Below are 13,655 nucleotides of genomic sequence, written 5' to 3' on the forward strand. Positions count from 1 at the left end.
AAAAGACCTATTACAAGCAAATCTTGGAGAATTGCTTCTCTTGTTGCAATGTCCTATTCATTGATTAACGGAGATACTTAGGGGAGTTGTGCCACCGTGATCAATGTAAACATTTATTTACACCAGTAATTTTGCTTTGGTTGCAGTAGGGGTCAAAGAGAAGGGAGTAAGTGTTGTAATATAGTATTGTGCAATTCCTGGCTTTCAAACTGAAAACGATGAGCAAGCCCACATAGGCCTCTTACCCACCAAAATCTGGCTGCCGATTCTTACCACACCCACTCTTCTTAATTACAAATAGGTCTGTAGGCTTTTTAAGGTCAAAAGAAGAGTAGGGACCTTAAGGGATGCTCTGCTGTGAAAGTGAAAAGTGAGTCTGCAGTTCCTGGAAACAAGTTTATCTGTTATATTATCTCTAGTTTATGCTATCTGGAGAAAAACCTTAGGACCCCTGAGCAGGTTCCTACCAGCAATCACAGCTGGCTCTCTGTTTCTGAGCAAGTGTTGTTGTTGAAGATGCATTTCAACTTTTACATTTCTTAGACTGTGGAGTTGAAGGGCATTCTTCCAGGATAGTTCCTTTCTTTTTTTTCTTTTTTTTTTTTTTGCTGAGGCTTGCTTCTTCTTTCTGCAATTTCTGCCTAGACTAAAGATCTTCCTGAGGTTTAGGGGCCCACATAAGTGCCCTCACAGTATGGTAATATGACTCATGCTGTGTCACTCAGATATCCATGAAAAGGGAGAAGCTCTGGATGGGTGCAAGGTAGGCAAGCAGAAATCCATCATTCTTTGAGCAATATGTCTTTCAGACCACTTGAGCGCATCACTTCAATGGAGATCTTTCATCAGCTAAAAATGATAGGACTCCTGCACAGTTGGACTCAGCATTGGGAGCACGTTGTGTTTACTGTTGTTTGTTTCTTGCTCAGTGTCCTTGTAGAAAATACTTATTCACAGCACCATGAGCCTTGCAATACAGTGTCTTGGGGTAGCTGCGGGAACTGCTCGCGTCCTGTGGTCTTCCCTTGCATGATCAACATACCCAGGGGACCTCTAGAAAAGGAGAAGCAGCCCCTCCTTACTGGTTAGCCACCAGCATCCCCATGCTCTTTTTCTGTCCAAAAGGAGAAGTATGAGCAAAATGTCACTTCCTACAATTCTGATGTTCAAACTGATTCTCCCTAGGCCTTTGGGCATAGATAGTACTGAAACGTACTCGTTCAGGGTGGCTATTCAAAACGAAAGGTGGAGACAGAGCAGCCCAGATTTGCCTCTGCTCTTGCAGTAGCTCATGTGCAGGTAGTTAGTGGGTGGTTGTCTGCCTACGTGCTTTTCTGGATTCTTACAATTTGGGCTTATGTGCACCTTCATATTCTGCCTTATTAAATTAGCTGGCACAGAGGAATACTCTGAAATACCCTTCCAAAATCTCTTCTTCATGAAGAATTTTTAAAAATTATATTATTTGAATAGGTGGGAAAAAAAAACAAACCAAACCAAACAAAAAAACTCCAATTTCAAAAACCCTACTTTGAATGGATTCAGAAACACTTCTGCTTTCTCTTTTAAATCTGATTATTCGGGGAGCTCTTGAGACAGGTGTGCTGGCCAGCAAATTGCACACAAACCGAGGTAATAATACCGAAACAAAATGCAGTAGCTACTGATTGGCTGGATTTGGTCAGGGGAAGGATTTATGGAGGATGCCTCTGGCAGCTTTTTTTCTGATGTGATTTTTTTTTTTTTTCACATAAATAGAAGCTATAGGGCTTAATAATATACAACTGAGGATTATGTCCATTGTGTTTCTTTTATGTTACTTTAACAAACTGTAGTACTATAATCAAAATGCTTATTTCTGAAACAAAGTGGACAATATTGTTTGGCAACTTGCACTTGATTAAATGTAAGACATTTTCTTAATTTAGTGATGTGTTTAGGAGAATACTGTAACTTACTGAATATACAACGGTGATGACTGTGTTTACAATAACTTTACAATTCCTACTGTTCAGCGGTAGCCAACTTGCTTAAGAATTAAAAGTAAGGCATACTGCAGCTGTCAATCTTGGAAAAATTAATGCAATCCTGCTACCACTAGATACCATGGGATGGATACCATGCGTTTAAACGGCAGCAGAATTGTATTCCAAGTCTCTGTCTTAAGTGCTTATGACTAAAAGGCGACTTGCCTTGTGCTCTTTTATGTATTCCTGTGTGCAGTACATCAGTTAGAAATCTGTTAATGGTTGATTTGTAACACTAGGACCTTTATGGGGATCACAGTGGGATTTTTGTTCGTTTTTGTTTGTTTATGATCAGAGACTTAGACATCTTGGAATGTATAACATTTATCCTTGTGCTGGAATTGTTTACATGCAAAAAGGTATTTATGATTTTTTGCAAAATGCAATGTGCAATTTTGTACACGTGTTTTAAACTAAAGAGTTTATAAGGAAGATATTGTATGTACAATACTTGGACATGAGTATTATTTCTTTGATATAAATATCTAGAGGAAAATTAAAGTTGCTTTATATTCATATTTTTGGCTGATTTATTTTTATTTTTTATTATTTCACCTCAAGGCATAGTTGTCATTTTGCTGGAAAATCTAAAAGCTAGTAAATCTAGGTTTTTCCTGTAATGTCTTCTTATTACGCTTACTGTGCCACTCCCCACTCCTTTCAACTGTGGGGCAGTTGAAACTGTACTTTCAATGTGTCAGCATTTTGTAGTGCAAGGAAGGATTTCTGCTGGTAATGGTACTACTCTTCAGGATAACTTCCCTCTATGCTAGTGTAGATGCGACACCAAAAAACAAAACAACAACAACAAAAAAAACGACAAAAAGAGGAGAGGCAGAGAGGAGAAAGCCCAGTTGTTGTGACATCAGATCTCAATCTGTTCCTAACACAGCCCTGCTGGGTGGGTTCGGGTTGGTTGCATCTTTGTTTTTCTGCTGTAGTATAACCAGGGATGGTAAGAGCTTGTTCTGAAGTCACATCTGCAACAAATCTGTTTTTTTCCCCCTCTCGTGATCATCCTCATGTCCGTAACTGCATTTCAACATATTCCCATGGGAGGGCTGCTCAGCAAGCACTGCTGCGTGCTGGAAGCGCCCCAGAGATTCCACTTAAAAACTTTGCTGTGGGAAGGCAATCCTGCCTCCCAGATACATCCTTCCCAGCCAGTCACTTGGAGAGTGGCACAGTGCCAAGCCTCAGCAGGAAAACTCAGAGGATGCCAAGCTCTAGCAAAAGCAGAGAAGCTGAGCTGCGGAGGCTGCAAGGCCAGCCTGCGTTCTGCAATACAGCCAGATCCTAACTAGCTCTGCAGAAGTACACAGGTGCTCTGGCACTGAGGAGATGGCAGAGTGGCTGACTTCTGGTTTAAATTGTGCATTTTAAAATGACAGAATCTAGCATGCAAATGTTGGAGGGGAAGAAAAAAGCTGTGAGCGTGCTGTAATTCAAATGGTTGTACGTACGCACTTAGAGTTTATGACCATGTAATCCATTTGGTGTGGGATTACTGTGACTTCTAAATTGGAACCATGCCTCTTACGTGCACTGGGAGTTATTTGATACTTTTAAATCTTTATTTTGTGCATGGCTGCAGGCTCAATTTCACACATGCTAGCCACTCCAGTGCAGATTTTTTCCTCGTAGAGCCCACAGTACTCTTGCAATACTCTTCACACTTTCTAAACTAAATACGGACAAGAAGGAGAACAACAAGATGGTGAGAGTCTTAAGTGCTTTGATGGGTGCTTGAAGGTATTGTTTATATTTTTGGGTCCTGATTTGACCTATAGAGCCACTTACATAGAAAAGTGTTTTTAAGTGTAATAGAGAAAAACCAAGCTATTTGTTCCTTTAAAGCTCACAGTTCTGGTGGTGGGTGTCCAGAGGAGCCTTCAGAATTAGAAGTGCTTATCAAGGACACAGTTTCAATTGTTTGCTCTCTGTTATTCAGTAATTGTGGAGTAAAAGCTGGATGCTTTGTGTTTGTTGAATGCTAGCCTGCAGGACCATATTCATCTTTTTTTTGGCCTCTGAGATGGCCCTTTTCCCTTCACCCCCTGTCACTAGAGGCCTTGCAAGAACAGAGCAGACACAGCCCTTGTAAGGCTTCCAAAGACATCATCCTAGACCAAGTGCCAGCTTCTAGACCAAGTTTCTTCCTCTTCACGTCCTTCAGGTGGATCTGGCAATTGCGTCGGTTACTAGAAGCCAAGTGGCAGGTGACACAGAAAAGCAGTGGCACCTCTCTGTGATCTGATGTGATCTGATTATTTTACGTTGCAGATTGATAACAGCCTTCGCTGCATTACTGTAATTTTCCAAACTTTCCACCTTCTTAGGTGTGACATAGCAGTGTTTGAGATACGACACAGAAGCTGTGTTGGGTTTCCCCCCACCAACAGTAAATGAGATCAGGAAGTGTAAACGGCAAGCTTTCGTCACATTTGGGCAAATGCCTCCTTATGTGAGCTACCCTGACACATCTGAAATTCCCACCTTCCTCACTATTACTCTCGCCATTCAGCAAACTAGCAACTGACTGACAGCTGCATTGCAGAGAAAGCACTGCACGTTATGCCAGTGCTGTGAGAATGCAGTCAGTGCTGCCTTGCCGTCTATGCTGGGTAAGACCCAGGGACAACCACAGCGAGAACATGCCCCTAAAAGCTGGATGGACTTTACAGGTTTGGCTCTCGTTTCTGAGGAGCTCCTAGGCTGCACTATGCACTGGGATTTTTGTTAACGTAATTTAAGTGGGGAGAAAATGATTGAAGATTCCAGAGAGAGAATTACGCAAGAAAGAGCAATAAATACACTAAATGAGAATACTTGCAGCTATTCCCTGTAATTTATATCAGAAAATCAATAACCTCCAGGTTAAAGGTAACAAACAACAAAAGTGCTGGATTACCTCTACTGTCTTGCCACAGGGCAAGACTCTCCAGCCTTGGAGACTGAATACAAGTTGCTGGAAAGAAAGTCTTCCAGTTGGTTTTCTCCTAGCTGAAGGTTTTTGGAGAGTACTGGGGTTTTAATTGCAAATGCAGGTGCTAGCCAGCTGGGTCATCTCAGGGCTGAGAGAGCTCTCCCTGACTGCTCTGCAGTTGACCTCTTCGTAATCCGTTTCCAGACAGCCCAAAAGCATGTCCTGTGGGAAGGACAGAGCTCTTTCAGCCCCTGAGCATCTTTAACCCTCACTATCCCCTTAGGATCACAACTTTCATTTCAAAAGCTATGAGGTCTCATCACAACCTGTTCTGGCAATGTCACAATGCCTGTGGGTGACAGTTTGTGCTGCCTGACACCTGCATAGCACTGGCTGCTGTGGGTGGCTGGTAGGGAGACTCTCCCCACTCTTACCCATTAGTCCTTTCAGCCTACTTCAGAGGATACACTGTGTGGGTGTGACTCATTGGCACTTTCAAGAAGTGGCTGGTGCTCCATGTCATGTGGTTCCCCATCAGCATTCTCACTAACATGGCTGCGAAGCTGCAAGTCTCCAGCTGGGCAGTGTACCACTAGGTTGCCCCTTTCTCTTTCTCACTCAGTGATGAGGCATGCAGGAGGGATGCAAGAAAGCCCATGTTCTTGTAATTTGATGTCTGTTTGAGCACCTCAGGGTGTGGATAGTATGAGCATGATACTGAAGGCACAGTGAAGTAAGAACCTGGGCAAACAGGAGTGAGGTAGTGTCTGGGACTGCGGAGCAAATATTGGCCTGCAAAGCCAACTTTGGCAGATAGCTGAGAGGCAGCCAGCACAGGGTGGAGAAGTCCAGAGTAGACAAGGCAAGGCTTGTTTGCTTGTCTGTGCAGGGGACTCTGAAACAAAGTCTGGGTCACCCAGGCCTCTCAGGCAGTGGTAGTAGGTGAAAGATGTTTAGGGAGGGGGAGAGGGGACCATGTGCCCAAATGCATTACCAGCACTATTCATGGTTTAAAAGCTTCCTAATGTGCAGTTGCAATCCTGGCAGAAAGCCTTGTGCCACTCTGGCGGCAAGAAAGTGCCAGATCATGTACCTCAGCACCTGAATAGCAGAAGAAACACTCATGCACACCCCTGAGGAATGGTTCACCTGCTACCCTGGAACATCACCTTCCTGCAGAGGTTGCTGGAACTAGGGACCAAAGGCTGGCCTGATCCACAGTCTTTTTCCCACACCTGTGGGAACTGCCCAGGAAGAGAGCCTTCTCCCTGCTGATTTCCACCAGATAGCCCTCATGAAGCACCAGGCCAGCTGCAAGAAACACCTATTGTGCCAAGACATGCTGGGCCTGGTCTCCAGGTGTGCCTGGCCCTGTGTACAAATGGACTCGCATCTGGAGTAGAACAGACTGTCGGTGCTATGGGGGTGGGGGCTGCTACATCATCCAACTGGACTTTTGTCTGTGTTGCTTCACATTCAGTTGCTGTCCCAATCCTGGTGTGAGCTGGAAACATGGGAAAACACTGGTCCAAGCTGGTGAGAAGGTGGGGCCATTTGATGCAGTTCCTCTGGCAGACGGTAGTAGGCACTTCAGGAAAAAAATATGACACGATAAAAGGTCTTCCACCTTCACCTCCTCCCTGCTGCTATCAATAAGCATGTGGAACCTCTGGAAGGAGGGCTTGCTCTGGAACTCCACATTTAAAAATTCCCACAGAAGTGCCACAGATATGTTTAGAAACTTCTGAAAACCACACGCACTCCTGACCTCATCAACAAAAAGTTAATGGTTCACCTTACAAAATAGTCCATCCATCTGCTGAGTTAACACCTATTCTCTGCGAATGTCATGAGATAACCCCAGGCCTCATGGCGAGAAGTGTGGAGTAGTGGATTTCTGTTTACTCCTATTTTCCATTCTAGCCTTGGTTTCTTACACCTCCTCTGCTCTGCAGGTGAAGAGCCCTACTGTCTTTGCTGCATCTTTGTACAGAGCAGTCCCAGACATCCTGCTCCTCAGAGTCCTTCCTGGTTCCACTACACCCATTTGTGGGTGGGGAGACTAGAGCTACACAGACGGCTCACAGTACAGACACAACAAGGAATTATGTGAACAGTTTTATTTTTGGTTCTTCATTCCATTCCTTGTAGTTCTCAACCTTCTTAACCCTTGGTTTCCTCTCTTGACCCTTTCTAAGCACACCAAGCCATTCGTGGCACCTCCTGGGTCTCTAGCTGAGACCTTGGGCCTGGGGTCTGTGTGTATGCAGCCATGGCAAGGGTTGCTTTTGCCTTGTGCACACTATTCTGCATTCATCAAAGCTGGGTTTCATGTGTCATTTAATTGGTCTGTTACTCTGACACTGGAGAAGACTTGTGCTGCTATTCGGTAAAAAGCTTGCTAGACTGCTGGCTGCCACATAAACCCTGACAGTACAAGTGAAGAAGGAAAGTCCCCAAGTTTGCAAAGAGTTTGAAACAAAAGCATGAAGGTGTAGCTTACCCTGTCCACAACATAATCGCTGACATGCAGAGATCTACTCAGTCCACTCCAATCTGACTTGTTTTTCTGTTAAAGCAGCCTTCAGAACAGGTTATGCCTTTGGAAATTCTAAGGCCGCTCTGGGATTGGGCTTTAGCACCCAGTGTTGTTTCTGGGGATTGCTGACTTTCCCCACAGCAGATGGAGCACTCATATGATACTCTGTACACTATGTATCATCTATTTACATCTCTTTTTACATTTGCAACAGATGGCTTGGCATCATTATTTTTTTTAAATTAAGAGGAAAATATATCTAAAAGTTAGCACATTTTCTGGAGCCTATGGGGTTTACTTTTACAGCACCAGTGCTGAGGTATTCAGCAAAAGGACCTCCCTCACCTTCCCCCTGAGTTACATGAAGAGCTGTCACATTAAAGATGCAGGGACAGGAGACAGTAGTAAGAAAACAGAAACTTGCAAGTGAGATAGGAGAAGGCAGAAATGAATATGAAAAGATGAAAGTGAGACAGAACAGACCTATGGGCAATAATAGGAGGGCAGGAGAAGATGAGAAGTGGTAGCTCTGACAAACGCTGTGCTCAAAAGCTGGTCTGACTCACATCCCACGAAAGCATGAGATTACTTTATAAATACAAAATTTAACAAAGCGTGAGATCAACAGTTGGTTTCTTGTTCCTCTTTCAGCATTCAGGGTGATATCATATTTTCTCTGGAAAAATAAGATTTGGGAAGGAGGAGGAGAGTTACTGTAAACCAGAACTTCCACACACTCATGTGACTCCAGAGTTGGCAGTGTAAGCATGTTGCCAGCTAGGTTTGACCTAGAGGTGCTCTTGCTGTCAGAAGAGAGGAGATATATGTGATGTATATATGAGCAGCCACAGTACTGAAATATCCAGCTTACATTTGTCTGGAAAGCAAAAGGTCTTTGAGATGTTAGGGGTGAAAATAACCACTGAAGTTGCCAGATACGAGCATCATCGCATCATCCTTGTGCACAGAGTCAAGCCTTGCACTGGTCATTGTGCAAGGCTGCTGCCATCTGTTGGATGGTGGTTAGGGCTTGGTGTGACTGGGCTGCCAGAGTGGAACTCTGTATGGACACAAGGGATCTAACTTGCATCCTTGCAGCAAAGGACCATGTCTGAGGGAAGGAAGGTCTCCATGAGGTAGCACACCTGCCCACAGTCTCATCAGGGTTGTGGTACTATGAGTAGACAGGTATCTGATCTGCCATGTGCCATTAGGCTAACAGGAATGACTACACAATGCAGTTCTAGGTGAAATTTTTTTTGGTCATGACAATCCTCATGTGGAAGGAGCATGTGGGGAATGCCAAGACGTGCAGGCAGAGCTCTGGGCAAAGGCTCTGGGCAAAGGCTCTTAGTGGCCAATGGAGAAGTGGTGCACTGTATTTATAAATGTCTCTCACGGCTTGAGCATATGCAACTGCTGGGTGAGATGCCTCTCTTTCACTAGACTATTTTGACCCATGGACCTTCACTGCAGTAAATCAGATGATGCTCCTACTGTTTCTTGCTTGGTGTTTCTTAGCAAGCAAACATGGTATGGTGGGTGGATGCAAAGCTGGTTTACATTTTTACGCTAGTTTTACTCCTCTGTAAATCCTACTCAGTAATGACTAATCCACAAGTTGATTCCCCTTTCCCATTCGGATTATTTTATTTTCACTAGATTTTTGTGTTTGAAAAAGTTTAACCATTTAGTGTCTACCTATCATATAGTATTTTTCAAATACTATAAGGCTGTCTCTAAGGCACTACCCCAGTGCTAATTGTATGTAAAGCAGTAAGTCCCAAGACTGAGATAAAAGCAAAGGTAATTGAAATAGTAAGACACAGAGCCCCCTGAAAGAGAAGAAAAATACTTGCAGGAGAATGCACAGAAAAATCAAACTACAAAGGAAACTATGGAAAATGCCTACAAGAAGTCAGGCAAGTAACCAAGACTAGAGAAGCCCACCCATCCTGGCTCTATTCATGAATGTTCCTGTAATGACAAGGGCTGCTTGGGCCCTGCAGCCTCTGCTTACTAACTGTCATCTTTTCCAGGAAGTGCTACCAGGACTCATCACTCTGGATGGAAGCCAGGAGGACATAAGCAAGCCAAAGCTGTGCTACTTTGTGAAGAGTTGTGTAACTAATTCCTGCTGGGCTTAGGTCAGTCCGCAGCAGCTCAAAGAAAGGCAGTAACTCCTCAGCATACTGTAAGCCATGCCCCAGGAACGTCAAAAAAGCCTTACGGAAGGTTGGAGAGCTCTGCAGATCCATCAAGGAGCACAGCATGAGAAGGCTCGCTCACTTGGTGATAAATAGATGTTTAGACTAGATGGTCTTAGGGGCCTTTTCTAACCTTAATGATTCTATGATTCTATGACTCTAACAGCCTCACCAGCTCACAGAGGTTCTGGGCCAGATCATACAGCTTAGCCTAGGATCAGCTAACCTCTCTGTGATGAGGTGAAGTGCCTGTGCAGCACTGAGGGTGCAGTGGGGCTCATCTTGCCTAGCTGTAACTTCCCCCCATCTACTCACCAACATTGGTACCCAGGCTGTTGCTGCGTGCTTTGTTTTCTGACTGTCTCTCTGTACTCATGGGATCACCAGAGATCTCTGCTATGCTTTGGTCTCCCCAGCCTTTGCAAGGGAGTATACCTTCCCCAGAGCTATTCTTTCAGCCATTTTCTGATGGGCTGGTGTTCTCCTGCCTCTCCTCTTCCTCCAAAGGGTAAGGATCTACTATCCTCCTCCTGCTCCTTGGCAATGAAACTCTTGTTGTGTAATCTCCTGGCTTATGAGGAAGCATTTCAGCTATTCCCTATGTCCTTCTGCCCCCAAATCTATCTACTGTAGCATCTGCAGTGTGAATCAGTAAGAGGCTCAGTGAGATATAAAGTGGAGCACAAGGCAAAACGGAAAAATGTCTGCTGCTTTGAGGCCCACATGGCTGTTTCTGCTGGTGATCTCACAAATAAAGTTACTGTTACTGATCACCTCTTTCTTCCAAGCAAGATGAAATGAATCAACAGCAAAGATCTGAATCTTGGAAAGGGTTTTCCTAGCAGGCAGAATGGGCTGTTCATGGGATTTCCAAATAAGTGGATTTAATGATACCATGTTGATATTCCTCGTGATTTTTAATCATGTGTTACATATTTTAGGTTTTGATTGTTGTTGTTCTTGTTGATTCCCCCCCCCTCCTTTTTTTTTCTGAGCCTCTTGTAGTTGCAATATAATTACTGAGTTCTCCTTTTCTTCTCATACTGAGCTTTTTTTTTTTTTTTCCTTATGGGAGCTGTGAACAAAACCATGAGAACAAGAACCCTGGGGACTCAAAAAATACCTACGTGTAAATAAAGGTTAACACCACAGAGATAATTTTCAAAGCAATGCCTTGCTTTTCTTCAAGAAAAGACTTGCACTCGACAACCTCAATGACAGAGAAAACGAGTCTCTCCAGACATGACTGAAACTGTATGCAGTAGCTCCTCAGTACATGGGCTTTTCTCCAGCCTCCCAGGTGCAAATAGAGCCCTGGTAACTGCATGTCCACTACATTGCTGTGCTTTTTCTGGTATTTTCTTCTCTTGCAGTAATCAAACCAGGAGCATTATCAAGAAACCTGAACCAAAAACCTGAAAAATGTTTTTCATTCTTTCTGGGGGGAAGACAGCAGATCAAGGGTGCCCAGCTTCTTGAGCAAGGAGGATGAGGCTGTTCTGAACTGTCTTCTTCAGGTTGCTACGCTTGACTTTTTAACAAGGCACCTTTCTCACCTTCTTTACTGATCCAGAGCCAGCGAGCTGAGAGGTAGGTTGGACATCCAGGGGCAAGGCGCTAAGAGGTGAGGTAGGAGTGATTAATCAAAACTTGCTTTTCACTGTTTATTGTGCACCAAAATAAAAAAAAGTCAGATGGGAAAGATGTAAAACCCAACAGAGAAGAGAGAAGTGAGCCTGGAGCAACTTCAGGTTTGTATGGTGAACTCTGAAAACTGTAGTGGGAATAAAAACATCATCTCGACTTAAACTAGCTCAGCAATGAGGCATGTACTAATAGCTAGTTTGAGTCAACTTGAATTAAACAGGATCCCATGAGCTCCTGAGATGAGCCCAGACATGAATGTAGCTCAGCCCCTGGCACCCAGCTACTACAATGGTGAAGAAGGCAAGAAAGACACAAGTGTGACCTTGCACTTTAAGAGAGTAACCTGTTTCCTAAAGGATGACAAGTCTCTCTCACAAAAATACATTTTATCCATAGATGCTTGTGTTGTATACAATATGGCACAGGTTATTTTCTTGTTTTGCTACTTCCCCACCTTTATATTAGGAAAAGAAAATTTCCAGAATGAAGGGAGAAACAGAGAGGAGGGAGAAATATATTTTTGACTGTGAAGTACAACATATGCTAGTGTGAAGCTGAACAGCTTTCCATTTAGCATATTCTAGCCAATTTATTAGTAACACCTCACATACCCATGGTTCCTCATTAATTACCTGCCAGCAATGAGCAACTGACTTAATATTGTGTTAATATTGTGTTACTGACTTCATTGTGTTCCTTTTCCCTTCCCTCCCACCAATTGATCTGTTAGTCACGTATTCCTGGAAAATATGGGACAAACAATGTTTTTGTTTTTATTTTGTTTGCTTTTTTTTTTGTTTTTTTGTTTTTTTTTTTAATCAAAATTGAGTATTATTGTAAACAGTCATTAAGGTGTACTGAAATAAGGTGAAGCCATATAGTTAACTCAGGGATTTTAAGCAAGACTCCTGGGGTGTACTGGTCAGGTCTGCTGGCTGATGCACATAGGTTAGTTAGAAACCCAAGACAAACTTAGATCAAGACTCAACTGATCTCATCTCTAGTAAGGCCCAGAGCTGGCAGCCTTGGAAACAGAGATGTCTTTTCATTCGTCTACTCCTTTCCAAGGATGAAGAAACAGTACAGAAGACAGTTCTGCCAGATCTTCTAATCTTCTATTAGAAGCCTCTCATAAAGAGGTTCCACCACAGTCCCAGGTAAGTCCTCAGTTGTCTTTAGCAAATTTCTTCTAATCTAAGCTACACTTGCTACAATTCAAGATCACTGTCACTTGTCCCAATTATATCAGATGTACAGAGTAGCATTCCTTTCTAATGTATTTAAAGACAGCTATTGCATCTTCGTCAGTCTGCGTTCTAGACAAAATGCTAGTCCCTCCAATGTTGCATTTTGTAGATTTTTCATAATCCATGTGCCTTTTTTTCCTTGTATTAGCAAAAAAAAAAATGAGCTACAAGATATTTAGATGTTCTCATGGAGGGCCATAGTGTACAAGTAACAGTTATCACAAAAGCAGATATTTTGAGCGCCCTTTCCCACCCAAAAGTATAGTCCTAACAACCCGGAAGAGTTACAACAGAAATTCCTAAGACAAAATACAAAGTTACCTGGGCATGAAGAAAATGTAGCTATGTTTGATAGACTTCCAATGTAACACAGAGCAGGGGCATACAAATGGCACAAACCCTTCTAAAATTACCATCTACCCTGGCAGCTTTGATCTGACTTGCGTCCATCTAATCTTCCCAACGCAAATATAGAGGCAGCAGACAAAAGGAAAAGCTTCAAAGTATGCTCTCAGCAACACAGGAGGTTTCCTGTGAGCATGAGGAAGCGCTTCTGCGCAGGTGACTCTGCAGCGGCACAAATTCCCCACAGAGGCTGTGGAGCCTTCTCCTCGGAGAGACATGGGCCTGGGCACTCTGCTCTGGGCGTTCCGATGGAGCACTGGTTGGAACCAATGGACTCAGAGGTCCCTGCCAACCTTACTTTCTGTGACTCTGCGAGTTGAGAAGACCTTGGCCTAACTTGGCCCATCTCTTCTCAGAATAGATCATATCTTACCAATAGCCAGGAGCCATTCATGAAATGAAGGTAAAGGATTGCAGCACAGGCCATTCACATCCACTTCTTTGTGTCACACCAGCCTTTAAAATTAAAGAGACTAAGTTATGTTTTCTTCAGTTTAGCTCACTAATGAGCCACTCCTCTTCCTACTTCATGCTTTGTTTGTGTGGAGAATTGATATCTGAACATGCTTAATAATTGTCTATACTCAGCATCCTGAAAGTTTAGGTCCTATGACACTGCCCTAGTAGAGACTGAGGGATGAGAAAAACCCATCCAGA

At 43.4% G+C, this 13,655-nt stretch overlaps 1 long non-coding RNA gene across 1 annotated transcript in view; it reads left to right on the forward strand.

Moving 5' to 3' along the window:
* LOC122166954 overlaps positions 1 to 12,568 on the forward strand; it is a 19,116-nt gene extending 6,548 nt beyond the window's left edge. Inside the window, exons 2-3 of the long non-coding RNA XR_006170914.1 lie at positions 9,532 to 11,289; positions 12,415 to 12,568. This is a non-coding gene — a long non-coding RNA (uncharacterized LOC122166954). The remainder of the gene's footprint in view (positions 1 to 9,531; positions 11,290 to 12,414) is intronic.
* The last annotated feature ends 1,087 nt before the right edge of the window (positions 12,569 to 13,655 follow it).

This window comes from Centrocercus urophasianus, unplaced genomic scaffold (assembly GCF_019232065.1).
Source record: "Centrocercus urophasianus isolate 14NV4802_14NV808 unplaced genomic scaffold, USGS_Curo_1.0 seq_347, whole genome shotgun sequence".
NCBI lineage: Eukaryota > Metazoa > Chordata > Aves > Galliformes > Phasianidae > Centrocercus > Centrocercus urophasianus.